The following is a 13,587-nucleotide window of genomic DNA, read 5'->3' as shown; positions in this document are numbered from 1 at the left end:
TGTTGGAGAGATGAAGGGAGGCAGGGATGGTGCTGGAGAGAGAGGGAGGGATGGTGCTGGAGAGATGAAGGGAGGCAGGGATGGCGCTGGAGGGAAAGGGAGGGATGGCGCTGGAGAGACGCAGGGAGGCAGGGATGGCGCTGGAGAGACGCAGGGATGGTGCTGGAGAGAGAGGGAGGGATGGCGCTGGAGAGATGCAGGGAGGCAGGGATGGCGCTGGAGGGAGAGGCAGGGATGGTGCTGGAGAGATGAAGGGAGGCAGGGATGGTGCTGGAGGGAGAGGGAGGGATGGTGCTGGAGGGAGAGGGAGGGATGGCGCTGGAGGGAGAGGGAGGGATGGCGCTGGAGGGAGAGGGAGGGATGGCGCTGGAGAGAGAGGGAGGGATGGTGCTGGAGAGATGAAGGGAGGCAGGGATGGCGCTGGAGGGAGAGGGAGGGATGGTGCTGGAGTGAGAGGCAGGGATGGTGCTGGAGAGATGAAGGGAGGCAGGGATGGCGCTGGAGGGAGAGGGAGGGATGGTGCTGGAGGGAGAGGCAGGGATGGCGCTGGAGGGAAAGGGAGGGATGGTGCTGGAGGGAGAGGGAGGGATGGCGCTGGAGGGAGAGGGAAGGATGGTGCTGGAGAGATGCAGGGATGGCGCTGGAGAGACGCAGGGATGGTGCTGGAGAGAGAGGAAGCAATGGTGCTGGAGAGATGAAGGGAGGCAGGGATGGCGCTGGAGGGAAAGGGAGGGATGGCGCTGGAGAGACGCAGGGAGGCAGGGATGGCGCTGGAGAGATGCAGGGATGGTGCTGGAGAGAGAGGGAGGGATGGTGCTGGAGAGAGAGGGAGGGATAGTGCTGGAGAGATGAAGGGAGGCAGGGATGGCGCTGGAGGGAGAGGCAGGGATGGTGCTGGAGAGACGAAGGGAGGCAGGGATGGCGCTGGAGGGAGAGGGAGGGATGGCGCTGGAGGGAGAGGGAGGGATGGCGCTGGAGAGAGAGGGAGGGATAGTGCTGGAGAGATGAAGGGAGGCAGGGATGGCGCTGGAGGGAGAGGCAGGGATGGTGCTGGAGAGACGAAGGGAGGCAGGGATGGCGCTGGAGGGAGAGGGAGGGATGGTGCTGGAGAGATGCAGGGAGGCAGGGATGGCGCTGGAGGGAGAGGCAGGGATGGCGCTGGAGAGATGCAGGTAGGCAGGGATGGTGCTGGAGGGAGAGGGAGGGATGGTGCTGGAGGGAGAGGGAGGGATGGTGCTGGAGGGAGAGGGAGGGATGGCGCTGGAGAGATGCAGGGAGGCAGGGATGGTGCTGGAGGGAGAGGCAGGGATGGTGCTGGAGGGAGAGGGAGGGATGGCGCTGGAGAGATGAAGGGAGGCAGGGATGGCGCTGGAGGGAGAGCCAGGGATGGTGCTGGAGAGACGCAGGGAGGCAGGGATGGCGCTGGAGAGACGCAGGGATGGTGCTGGAGAGAGAGGGAGGGATGGTGCTGGAGGGAGAGGGAGGGATGGTGCTGGAGGGAGAGGGAGGGATGGCGCTGGAGAGATGCAGGGAGGCAGGGATGGTGCTGGAGGGAGAGGCAGGGATGGTGCTGGAGGGAGAGGGAGGGATGGTGCTGGAGGGAGAGGGAGGGATGGCGCTGGAGGGAGAGGGAGGGATGGTGCTGGAGGGAGAGGGAGGGATGGCGCTGGAGAGATGCAGGGAGGCAGGGATGGTGCTGGAGGGAGAGGGAGGGATGGTGCTGGAGGGAGAGGGAGGGATGGTGCTGGAGGGAGAGGGAGGGATGGCGCTGGAGAGATGCAGGGAGGCAGGGATGGTGCTGGAGGGAGAGGCAGGGATGGTGCTGGAGGGAGAGGGAGAGATGGTGCTGGAGGGAGAGGGAGGGATGGCGCTGGAGGGAGAGGGAGGGATGGCGCTGGAGAGACGCAGGGAGGCAGGGATGGTGCTGGAGAGAGAGGGGGGGATGGTGCTGGAGAGATGAAGGGAGGCAGGGATGGTGCTGGAGGGAGAGGCAGGAACGGTGCTGGAGAGATGAATGGAGGCAGGGATGGCGCTGGAGAGACGCAGGGATGGCGCTGGAGAGAGAGGCAGGGATGGTGCTGGAGAGATGAAGGGAGGCAGGGATGGTGCTGGAGGGAGAGGGAGGGATGGTGCTGGAGGGAGAGGGAGAGATGGCGCTGGAGAGATGAAGGGAGGCAGGGATGGTGCTGGAGAGAGAGGGAGGGATGGTGCTGGAGAGATGAAGGGAGGCAGGGATGGCGCTGGAGGGAGAGGCAGGATGGTGCTGGAGAGATGAAGGGAGGCAGGGATGGTGCTGGAGAGATGAAGGGAGGCAGGGATGGTGCTGGAGGGAGAGGGAGGGATGGTGCTGGAGGGAGAGGGAGAGATGGCGCTGGAGAGATGAAGGGAGGCAGGGATGGTGCTGGAGAGAGAGGGAGGGATGGTGCTGGAGGGAGAGGGAGAGATGGCGCTGGAGAGATGAAGGGAGGCAGGGATGGTGCTGGAGAGAGAGGGAGGGATGGTGCTGGAGAGATGAAGGGAGGCAGGGATGGTGCTGGAGAGAGAGGGAGGGATGGTGCTGGAGAGATGAAGGGAGGCAGGGATGGTGCTGGAGAGAGAGGGAGGGATGGTGCTGGAGAGATGAAGGGAGGCAGGGATGGCGCTGGAGGGAGAGGCAGGGATGGTGCTGGAGGGAGTGGGAGGGATGGTGCTGGAGGAAGAGGGAGGGATGGTGCTGGAGAGACGCAGGGAGGCAGGGATGGCGCTGGAGAGACGCAGGCATGATGCTGGAGAGAGAGGGAGGGATGGTGCTGGAGAGACAGGGAGGGATGGCGCTGGAGAGATGCAGGGAGTCAGGGATGGCGCTGGAGAGACGCAGGGATGGTGCTGGAGGGAGAGGGAGGGATGGTGCTGGAGGGAGAGGGAGGGATGGTGCTGGAGGGAGAGGGAGGGATGGCGCTGGAGGGAGAGGGAGGGATGGCGCTGGAGAGATGCAGGGAGGCAGGGATGGTGCTGGAGGGTGAGGGAGGGATGGTGCTGGAGGGAGAGGGAGGGATGGCGCTGGAGGGAGAGGGAGGGATGGCGCTGGAGAGACGCAGGGAGGCAGGGATGGCGCTGGAGGGAAAGGGAGGGATGGTGCTGGAGAGATGAAGGGAGGCAGGGATGGCGCTGGACGGAGAGGCAGGGATGGTGCTGGAGAGATGAAGGGAGGCAGGGATGGTGCTGGAGAGAGAGGGAGGGATGGTGCTGGAGGGAGAGGGAGGGATGATGCTGGAGAGATGAAGGGAGGCAGGGATGGTGCTGGAGAGAGAGGGAGGGATGGTGCTGGAGGGAGAGGGAGGGATGGCGCTGGGGAGATGAAGGGAGGCAGGGATGGTGCTGGAGAGAGAGGGAGGGATGGTGCTGGAGAGATGAAGGGAGGCAGGGATGGCGCTGGAGGGAGAGGCAGGGATGGTGCTGCAGAGATGAAGGGAGGCAGGGATGGCGCTGGAGGGAGAGGCAGGGATGGTGCTGGAGAGATGAAGGGAGGCAGGGATGGTGCTGGAGAGAGAGGGAGGGATGGTGCTGGAGAGAGAGGGAGGGATGGTGCTGGAGAGATGAAGGGAGGGAGGGATGGTGCTGGAGAGAGAGGGAGGGATGGTGCTGGAGAGATGAAGGGAGGCAGGGATGGTGCTGGAGAGAGAGGGAGGGATGGTGCTGGAGAGATGAAGGGAGGCAGGGATGGCGCTGGAGGGAGAGGCAGGGATGGTGCTGGAGGGAGTGGGAGGGATGGTGCTGGAGGAAGAGGGAGGGATGGTGCTGGAGAGACGCAGGGAGGCAGGGATGGCGCTGGAGAGACGCAGGCATGATGCTGGAGAGAGAGGGAGGGATGGTGCTGGAGAGAGAGTGAGGGATGATGCTGGAGAGATGAAGGGAGGCAGGGATGGTGCTGGAGAGAGAGGGAGGGATGGTGCTGGAGAGATGAAGGGAGGCAGGGATGGCGCTGGAGGGAGAGGCAGGGATGGTGCTGGAGAGATGAAGGGAGGCAGGGATGGCGCTGGAGGGAGAGGCAGGGATGGTGCTGGAGAGATGAAGGGAGGCAGGGATGGTGCTGGAGAGAGAGGGAGGGATGGTGCTGGAGAGAGAGGGATTGATGGTGCTGGAGAGATGAAGGGAGGGAGGGATGGTGCTGGAGAGAGAGGGAGGGATGGTGCTGAAGAGATGAAGGGAGGCAGGGATGGTGCTGGAGGGAGAGGGAGGGATGGTGCTGGAGAGATGAAGGGAGGCAGGGATGGTGCTGGAGAGAGAGGGAGGGATGGTGCTGGAGAGATGAAGGGAGGCAGGGATGGCGCTGGAGGGAGAGGCAGGGATGGTGCTGGAGGGAGTGGGAGGGATGGTGCTGGAGGAAGAGGGAGGGATGGTGCTGGAGAGACGCAGGGAGGCAGGGATGGCGCTGGAGAGACGCAGGCATGATGCTGGAGAGAGAGGGAGGGATGGTGCTGGAGAGAGAGGGAGGGATGGCGCTGGAGAGATGCAGGGAGTCAGGGATGGCGCTGGAGAGACGCAGGGATGGTGCTGGAGAGAGAGGGAGGGATGGTGCTGGAGGGAGAGGGAGGGATGGCGCTGGAGAGATGAAGGGAGGCAGGGATGGTGCTGGAGGGAGAGGGAGGGATGGCGCTGGAGGGAGAGGGAGGGATGGCGCTGGAGAGATGCAGGGAGGCAGGGATGGTGCTGGAGGGTGAGGGAGGGATGGTGCTGGAGGGAGAGGGAGGGATGGCGCTGGAGGGAGAGGGAGGGATGGCGCTGGAGAGACGCAGGGAGGCAGGGATGGCGCTGGAGGGAAAGGAAGGGATGGTGCTGGAGAGATGAAGGGAGGCAGGGATGGCGCTGGAGGGAGAGGCAGGGATGGTGCTGGAGAGATGAAGGGAGGCAGGGATGGTGCTGGAGAGAGAGGGAGGGATGGTGCTGGAGGGAGAGGGAGGGATGGTGCTGGAGAGAGAGGGAGGGATGGTGCTGGAGGGAGAGGGAGGGATGGCGCTGGGGAGATGAAGGGAGGCAGGGATGGTGCTGGAGAGAGAGGGAGGGATGATGCTGGAGAGATGAAGGGAGGCAGGGATGGCGCTGGAGGGAGAGGCAGGGATGGTGCTGGAGAGATGAAGGGAGGCAGGGATGGCGCTGGAGGGAGAGGCAGGGATGGTGCTGGAGAGATGAAGGGAGGCAGGGATGGTGCTGGAGAGAGAGGGAGGGATGGTGCTGGAGAGATGAAGGGAGGCAGGGATGGTGCTGGAGGGAGAGGGAGGGATGGTGCTGGAGAGAGAGGGAGGGATGGCGCTGGAGGGAGAGGCAGGGACGGTGCTGGAGAGACGCAGGGAGGCAGGGATGGCGCTGGAGAGACGCAGGGATGATGCTGGAGAGAGAGGGAGGGATGGTGCTGGAGAGAGAGGGAGGGATGGCGCTGGAGAGATGCAGGGGGTCAGGAATGGCGCTGGAGAGACGCAGGGATGGTGCTGGAGAGAGAGGGAGGGATGGTGCTGGAGGGAGAGGGAGGGATGGCGCTGGAGGGAGAGGGAGGGATGGCGCTGGGGAGATGCAGGGAGGCAGGGATGGTGCTGGAGGGAGAGGGAGGGATGGTGCTGGAGGGAGAGGGAGGGATGGCGCTGGAGGTAGAGGCAGGAATGGTGCTGGAGAGATGAAGGGAGGCAGGGATGGTGCTGGAGAGAGAGGGAGGGATGGTGCTGGAGAGATGAAGGGAGGCAGGGATGGTGCTGGAGGGAGAGGGAGGAATGGTGCTGGAGAGATGAAGGGAGGCAGGGATGGTGCTGGAGGGAGAGGGAGGGATGGTTCTGGAGAGATGAAGGGAGGCAGGGATGGTGCTGGAGAGAGAGGGAGGGATGGCGCTGGAGAGATGAAGGGAGGCAGGGATGGTGCTGGAGAGAGAGGGAGGGATGGTGCTGGAGAGATGAAGGGAGGCAGGGATGGTGCTGGAGGGAGAGGGAGGGATGGTGCTGGAGAGATGAAGGGAGGCAGGGATGGTGCTGGAGGGAGAGGGAGGGATGGTTCTGGAGAGATGAAGGGAGGCAGGGATGGTGCTGGAGAGAGAGGGAGGGATGGCGCTGGAGAGATGAAGGGAGGCAGGGATGGTGCTGGAGAGAGAGGGAGGGATGGTGCTGGAGAGATGAAGGGAGGCAGGGATGGTGCTGGAGGGAGAGGGAGGGATGGTGCTGGAGAGATGAAGGGAGGCAGGGATGGTGCTGGAGGGAGAGGGAGGGATGGTTCTGGAGAGATGAAGGGAGGCAGGGATGGTGCTGGAGAGAGAGGGAGGGATGGCGCTGGAGAGATGAAGGGAGGCAGGGATGGTGCTGGAGAGAGAGGGAGGGATGGCGCTGGAGAGATGCATGGAGGCAGGGATGGTGCTGGAGGGAGAGGCAGGGATGGTGCTGGAGGGAGAGGGAGGGATGGCGCTGGAGGGAGAGGGAGGGATGGCGCTGGAGAGACGCAGGGAGGCAGGGATGGCGCTGGAGGGAAAGGGAGGGATGGTGCTGGAGAGATGAAGGGAGGCAGGGATGGCGCTGGAGAGACGCAGGGAGGCAGGGATGGCGCTGGAGAGACGCAGGGAGGCATGGATGGCGCTGGAGAGACGCAGGGATGGTGCTGGAGAGAGAGGCAGGGATGGTGCTGGAGAGATGAAGGGAGGCAGGGATGGTGCTGGAGGGAGAGGCAGGGATGGTGCTGGAGGGAGAGGGAGGGATGGCGCTGGAGGGAGAGGCAGGGATGGTGCTGGAGGGAGAGGGAGCGATGGTGCTGGAGAGAGAGGGAGGGATGGCGCTGGAGAGATGCAGGGAGGCAGGGATGGAGCTGGAGAGACGCAGGGATGGTGCTGGAGAGAGAGGGAGGGATGGTGCTGGAGAGATGCAGGGAGGCAGGGATGGCGCTAGAGAGACGCAGGGATGGTGCTGGAGGGAGAGGGAGGGATGGCGCTGGAGGGAGAGGGAGGGATGGTGCTGGAGGGAGAGGGAGGGATGGTGCTGGAGGAAGAAGGAGGGATGGCGCTGGAGGGAGAAGGAGGGATGGCGCTGGAGGGAGAGGGAGGGATGGTGCTGGAGGGAGAGGGAGGGATGGCGCTGGAGGGAGAGGGAGGGATGGCGCTGGAGAGACGCAGGGAGGCAGGGATGGCGCTGGAGGGAAAGGGAGGGATGGTGCTGGAGAGATGAAGGGAGGCAGGGATGGCGCTGGAGGGAGAGGGAGGGATGGCGCTGGAGGTAGAGGCAGGGATGGTGCTGGAGAGATGAAGGGAGGCAGGGATGGTGCTGGAGAGAGAGGGAGGGATGGTGCTGGAGAGATGAAGGGAGGCAGGGATGGTGCTGGAGGGAGAGGCAGGGATGGTGCTGGAGGGAGAGGGAGGGATGGTGCTGGAGGGAGAGGCAGGGATGGTGCTGGAGGGAGAGGGAGGGATAGTGCTGGAGAGAGAGGGAGGGATGGCGCTGGAGAGATGCAGGGAGGCAGGGATGGTGCTGGAGGGAGAGGCAGGGATGGTGCTGGAGGGAGAGGGAGGGATGGTGCTGTAGGGAGAGGGAGGGATGGCGCCGGAGGGAGAGGGAGGGATGGCGCTGGAGGGAGAGGGAGGGATGGCGCTGGAGAGACGCAGGGAGGCAGGGATGGCGCTGGAGGGAAAGGGAGGGATGGTGCTGGAGAGATCAAGAGAGGCAGGGATGGCGCTGGAGAGATGCAGGGAGGCAGGGATGGCGCTGGAGAGATGCAGGGAGGCAGGGATGGCGCTGGAGAGATGCAGGGAGGCAGGGATGGCGCTGGAGAGACGCAGGGATGGCGCTGGAGAGATGAAGGGAGGCAGGGATGGCGCTGGAGGGAGAGGCAGGGATGGTGCTGGAGGGAGAGGGAGGGATGGTGCTGGAGAGATGAAGGGAGGCAGGGATGGCGCTGGAGGGAGAGGCAGGGATGGTGCTGGAGAGATGAAGGGAGGCTGGGATGGCGATGGAGAGAGAGGGAGGGATGGTGCTGGAGATATGCAGGGAGGCAGGGATGGTGCTGGAGGGAGAGGGAGGGATGGTGCTGGAGGGAGAGGGAGGGATGATGATGGAGGGAGAGGGAGGGATGGCGCTGGAGAGACGCAGGGAGGCAGGGATGGTGCTGGAGGGAGAGGGAGGGGGAGGGATGGCGCTGGAGAGACGCAGGTAGGCAGGGATGGTGCTGGAGGGAGAGGGAGGGATGGTGCTGGAGGGAGAGGGAGGGATGGCGCTGGAGAGACGCAGGGAGGCAGGGATGGCGCTGGAGGGAAAGGGAGGGATGGTGCTGGAGAGAGAGGGAGGGATGGTGCTGGAGAGAGAGGGGGGGATGGTGCTGGAGAGATGAAGGGAGGCAGGGATGGCGCTGGAGAGAGAGGGAGGGATGGCGCTGGAGGGAGAGGGAGGGATGGCGCTGGAGAGACGCATGGAGGCAGGGATGGCGCTGGAGGGAAAGGGAGGGATGGTGCTGGAGAGATGAAGGGAGGCAGGGATGGCGCTGGAGGGAGAGGGAGGGATGGCGCTGGAGGTAGAGGCAGGGATGGTGCTGGAGAGATGAAGGGAGGCAGGGATGGTGCTGGAGAGAGAGGGAGGGATGGTGCTGGAGAGATGAAGGGAGGCAGGGATGGCGCTGGAGAGATGAAGGTAGGCAGGGATGGTGCTGGAGGGAGAGGCAGGGATGGTGCTGGAGGGAGAGGGAGGGATGGTGCTGGAGAGAGAGGCAGGGAAGGTGCTGGAGGGAGAGGGAGGGATGGTGCTGGAGGGAGAGGGAGGGATAGTGCTGGAGAGAGAGGGAGGGATGGCGCTGGAGAGATGCAGGGAGGCAGGGATGGTGCTGGAGGGAGAGGCAGGGATGGTGCTGGAGGGAGAGGGAGGGATGGTGCTGTAGGGAGAGGGAGGGATGGCGCTGGAGTGAGAGGGAGGGATGGCGCTGGAGGGAGAGGGAGGGATGGCGCTGGAGAGACGCAGGGAGGCAGGGATGGCGCTGGAGGGAAAGGGAGGGATGGTGCTGGAGAGATCAAGAGAGGCAGGGATGGCGCTGGAGAGATGCAGGGAGGCAGGGATGGCGCTGGAGAGATGCAGGGAGGCAGGGATGGCGCTGGAGAGATAAAGGGAGGCAGGGATGGCGCTGGAGGGAGAGGCAGGGATGGTGCTGGAGGGAGAGGGAGGGATGGTGCTGGAGAGATGAAGGGAGTCAGGGATGGCGCTGGAGGGAGAGGCAGGGATGGTGCTGGAGGGAGTGGGAGGGATGGTGCTGGAGGAAGAGGGAGGGATGGTGCTGGAGAGACGCAGGGAGGCAGGGATGGCGCTGGAGAGACGCAGGGATGGTGCTGGAGAGAGAGGGAGGGATGGTGCTGGAGAGAGAGGGAGGGATGGCGCTGGAGAGATGCAGGGAGGCAGGGATGGCGCTGGAGAGAAGCAGGGATGGTGCTGGAGAGAGAGGGAGGGATGGTGCTGGAGGGAGAGGGAGGGATGGCGCTGGAGGGAGAGGGAGGGATGGCGCTGGAGAGATGCAGGGAGGCATGGATGGTGCTGGAGAGACGCAGGGATGGTGCTGGAGGGAGAGGGAGGGATGGTGCTGGAGGGAGAGGGAGGGATGGCGCTGGAGGGAGAGGGAGGGATGGCGCTGGAGGGAGAGGGAGGGATGGCGCTGGAGAGACGCAGGGAGGCAGGGATGGCACTGGAGGGAAAGGGAGGGTTGGTGCTGGAGAGATGAAGGGAGGCAGGGATGGTGCTGGAGAGAGAGGCAGGGATGGTGCTGGAGAGATGAAGGGAGGCTGGGATGGCGCTGGAGGGAGAGGCAGGGATGGTGCTGGAGGGAGAGGGAGGGATGGCGCTGGAGGGAGAGGGAGGGATGGCGCTGGAGAGACGCAGGGAGGCAGGGATGGCGCTGGAGGGAAAGGGAGGGATGGTGCTGGAGAGATGAAGGGAGGCAGGGATGGCGCTGGAGAGACGCAGGGAGGCAGGGATGGCGCTGGAGAGACGCAGGGATGGCGCTGGAGAGATGCAGGGATGGTGCTGGAGAGAGAGGCAGGGATGGTGCTGGAGAGATGCAGGGAGGGATGGCGCTGGAGAGAGAGGGAGGGATGGTGCTGGAGAGATGCAGGGAGGGATGGCGCTGAAGAGAGAGGGAGGGATGGTGCTGGAGAGATGCAGGGAGGGATGGCGCTGAAGAGAGAGGGTGGGATGGCGCTGGAGGGAGAGGGAGGGATGGCGCTGGAGAGAGAGGGAGGGATGGCGCTGGAGAGATGCAGGGAGGGATGGCGCTGGAGAGAGAGGGAGGGATGGCGCTGGAGAGAGAGGGAGGGATGGTGCTGGAGAGATGCAGGGAGGGATGGCGCTGGAGAGAGAGGGAGGGATGGTGCTGGAGAGATGCAGGGAGGGATGGCGCTGAAGAGAGAGGGTGGGATGGCGCTGGAGGGAGTGGAGGGATGGCGCTGGATGGAGAGGCAGGGATGGTGCTGGAGAGAGAGGGAGGGATGGTGCTGGAGATATGCAGGGAGGCAGGGATGGTGCTGGAGAGAGAGGGAGCGGTGGTGCTGGAGAGATGAAGGGAGGCAGGGATGGTGCTGTAGGGAGAGGGAGGGATGGCGCTGGAGGGAGAGGGAGGGATGGCGCTGGAGAGATGAAGGGAGGCAGGGATTGTGCTGGAGAGAGAGGAAGGGATGGTGCTGGAGAGATGAAGGGAGGCAGGGATGGTGCTGGAGGGAGAGGGAGGGATGGTGCTGGAGAGATGAAGGGAGGCAGGGATGGTGCTGGTGGAAGAGGGAGGGATGGTGCTGGAGAGACGCAGGGAGGCAGGGATGGCGCTGGAGAGACGCAGGGATGGTGCTGGAGAGAGAGGGAGGGATGGTGCTGGAGAGAGAGGGAGGGATGGCGCTGGAGAGATGCAGGGAGGCAGGGATGGCGCTGGAGAGACGCAGGGATGGTGCTGGAGAGAGAGGGAGGGATGGTGCTGGAGGAAGAGGGAGGGATGGCGCTGGAGAGATGCAGGGAGGCAGGGATGGCGCTGGAGAGACGCAGGGATGGTGCTGGAGAGAGAAGGAGGGATGGTGCTGGAGGGAGAGGGAGGGATGGCGCTGGAGGGAGAGGGAGGGATGGCGCTGGAGAGATGCAGGGAGGCATGGATGGTGCTGGAGGGAGAGGGAGGGATGGTGCTGGAGGGAGAGGGAGGGATGGCGCTGGAGGGAGAGGGAGGGATGGCGCTGGAGAGATGAAGGGAGGCAGGGATGGCGCTGGAGGGAGAGGGAGGGATGGTGCTGGAGGGAGAGGGAGGGAAGGTGCTGGAGGGAGAGGGAGGGATGGCGCTGGAGGTAGAGGCAGGAATGGTGCTGGAGAGATGAAGGGAGGCAGGGATGGTGCTGGAGAGAGAGAGGGAGGGATGGTGCTGGAGAGATGAAGGGAGGCAGGGATGGTGCTGGAGGGAGAGGGAGGGATAATGCTGGAGGGAGAGGGAGGGATGGTGCTGGAGAGATGAAGGGAGGCAGGGATGGTGCTGGAGGGAGAGGGAGGGATGGTGCTGGAGAGATGAAGGGAGGCAGGGATGGTGCTGGAGAGAGAGGGAGGGATGGTGCTGGAGAGATGAAGGGAGGCATGTATGGTGCTGGAGACGCAGGGAGGGATGGTGCTGGAGAGATGAAGGGAGGCACGGATGGCGATGGAGGGAGAGGCAGGGATGGTGCTGGAGAGATGAAGGGAGGCAGGGATGGTGCTGGAGAGAGAGGGAGGGATGGCGCTGGAGAGATGCAGGGAGGCAGGGATGGTGCTGGAGGGAGAGGCAGGGATGGTGCTGGAGGGAGAGGGAGGGATGGCGCTGGAGGGAGAGGGAGGGATGGCGCTGGAGAGACGCAGGGAGGCAGGGATGGCGCTGGAGGGAAAGGGAGGGATGGTGCTGGAGAGATGAAGGGAGGCAGGGATGGCGCTGTAGAGATGCAGGGAGGCAGGGATGGCGATGGAGAGACGCAGGGAGGCAGGGATGGCGCTGGAGAGACGCAGGGATGGCGCTGGAGAGATGCAGGGATGGTGCTGGAGAGAGAGGCAGGGATGGTGCTGGAGAGATGAAGGGAGGCAGGGATGGCGCTGGAGGGAGAGGCAGGGATGGTGCTGGAGGGAGAGGGAGGGATGGCGCTGGAGGGAGAGGCAGGGATGGTGCTGGAGGGAGAGGGAGCGATGGTACTGGAGAGATGAAGGGAGGCAGGGATGGTGCTGGAGAGACGCAGGGATGGTGCTGGAGAGAGAGGGAGGGATGGTGCTGGAGAGAGAGGGAGGGATGGTGCTGGAGAGAGAGGGAGGGATGGCGCTGGAGAGACGCAGGGATGGTGCTGGAGGGAGAGGGAGGGATGGTGCTGGAGGGAGAGGGAGGGATGGCGCTGGAGGGAGAGGGAGGGATGGCGCGGGAGGGATGGCGCTGGAGAGACGCAGGGAGGCAGGGATGGCGCTGGAGGGAAAGGGAGGGATGGTGCTGGAGAGATGAAGGGAGGCAGGGATAGAGATGAAGGGAGGCAGGGATAGAGATGAAGGGAGGCAGGGATGGCGCTGGAGAGAGAGGGAGGGATGGCGCTGGAGAGAGAGGGAGGGATGGCGCTGGAGAGTTAGGGAGGGATGGCGCTGGAGGGAGAGGGAGGGATGGCGCTGGAGGGAGAGGGAGGGATGGCGCTGGAGAGATGCAGGGAGGGATGGCGCTGGAGAGAGAGGGAGGGATGGCGCTGGAGAGAGAGGGAGGGATGGCGCTGAAGAGAGAGGGAGGGATGGCGCTGGAGGGAGAGGGAGGGATGGCGCTGGAGAGAGAGGGAGGGATGGCGCTGGAGAGATGCAGGGAGGGATGGCGCTGGAGAGAGAGGGAGGGATGGCGCTGGAGAGAGAGGGAGGGATGGTGCTGGAGAGATGCAGGGAGGGATGGCGCTGGAGAGAGAGGGAGGGATGGTGCTGGAGAGATGCAGGGAGGGATGGCGCTGAAGAGAGAGGGTGGGATGGCGCTGGAGGGAGTGGAGGGATGGCGCTGGATGGAGAGGCAGGGATGGTGCTGGAGAGAGAGGGAGGGATGGTGCTGGAGATATGCAGGGAGGCAGGGATGGTGCTGGAGAGAGAGGGAGCGGTGGTGCTGGAGAGATGAAGGGAGGCAGGGATGGTGCTGTAGGGAGAGGGAGGGATGGCGCTGGAGGGAGAGGGAGGGATGGCGCTGGAGAGATGAAGGGAGGCAGGGATTGTGCTGGAGAGAGAGGAAGGGATGGTGCTGGAGAGATGAAGGGAGGCAGGGATGGTGCTGGAGGGAGAGGGAGGGATGGTGCTGGAGAGATGAAGGGAGGCAGGGATGGTGCTGGTGGAAGAGGGAGGGATGGTGCTGGAGAGACGCAGGGAGGCAGGGATGGCGCTGGAGAGACGCAGGGATGGTGCTGGAGAGAGAGGGAGGGATGGTGCTGGAGAGAGAGGGAGGGATGGCGCTGGAGAGATGCAGGGAGGCAGGGATGGCGCTGGAGAGACGCAGGGATGGTGCTGGAGAGAGAGGGAGGGATGGTGCTGGAGGAAGAGGGAGGGATGGCGCTGGAGAGATGCAGGGAGGCAGGGATGGCGCTGGAGAGACGCAGGGATGGTGCTGGAGAGAGAAGGAGGG

This window comes from Pseudophryne corroboree, chromosome 9 (genome assembly GCF_028390025.1).
Source record: "Pseudophryne corroboree isolate aPseCor3 chromosome 9, aPseCor3.hap2, whole genome shotgun sequence".
Lineage (NCBI taxonomy): Eukaryota > Metazoa > Chordata > Amphibia > Anura > Myobatrachidae > Pseudophryne > Pseudophryne corroboree.
Note: the sequence above shows the minus strand (reverse complement) of the source record.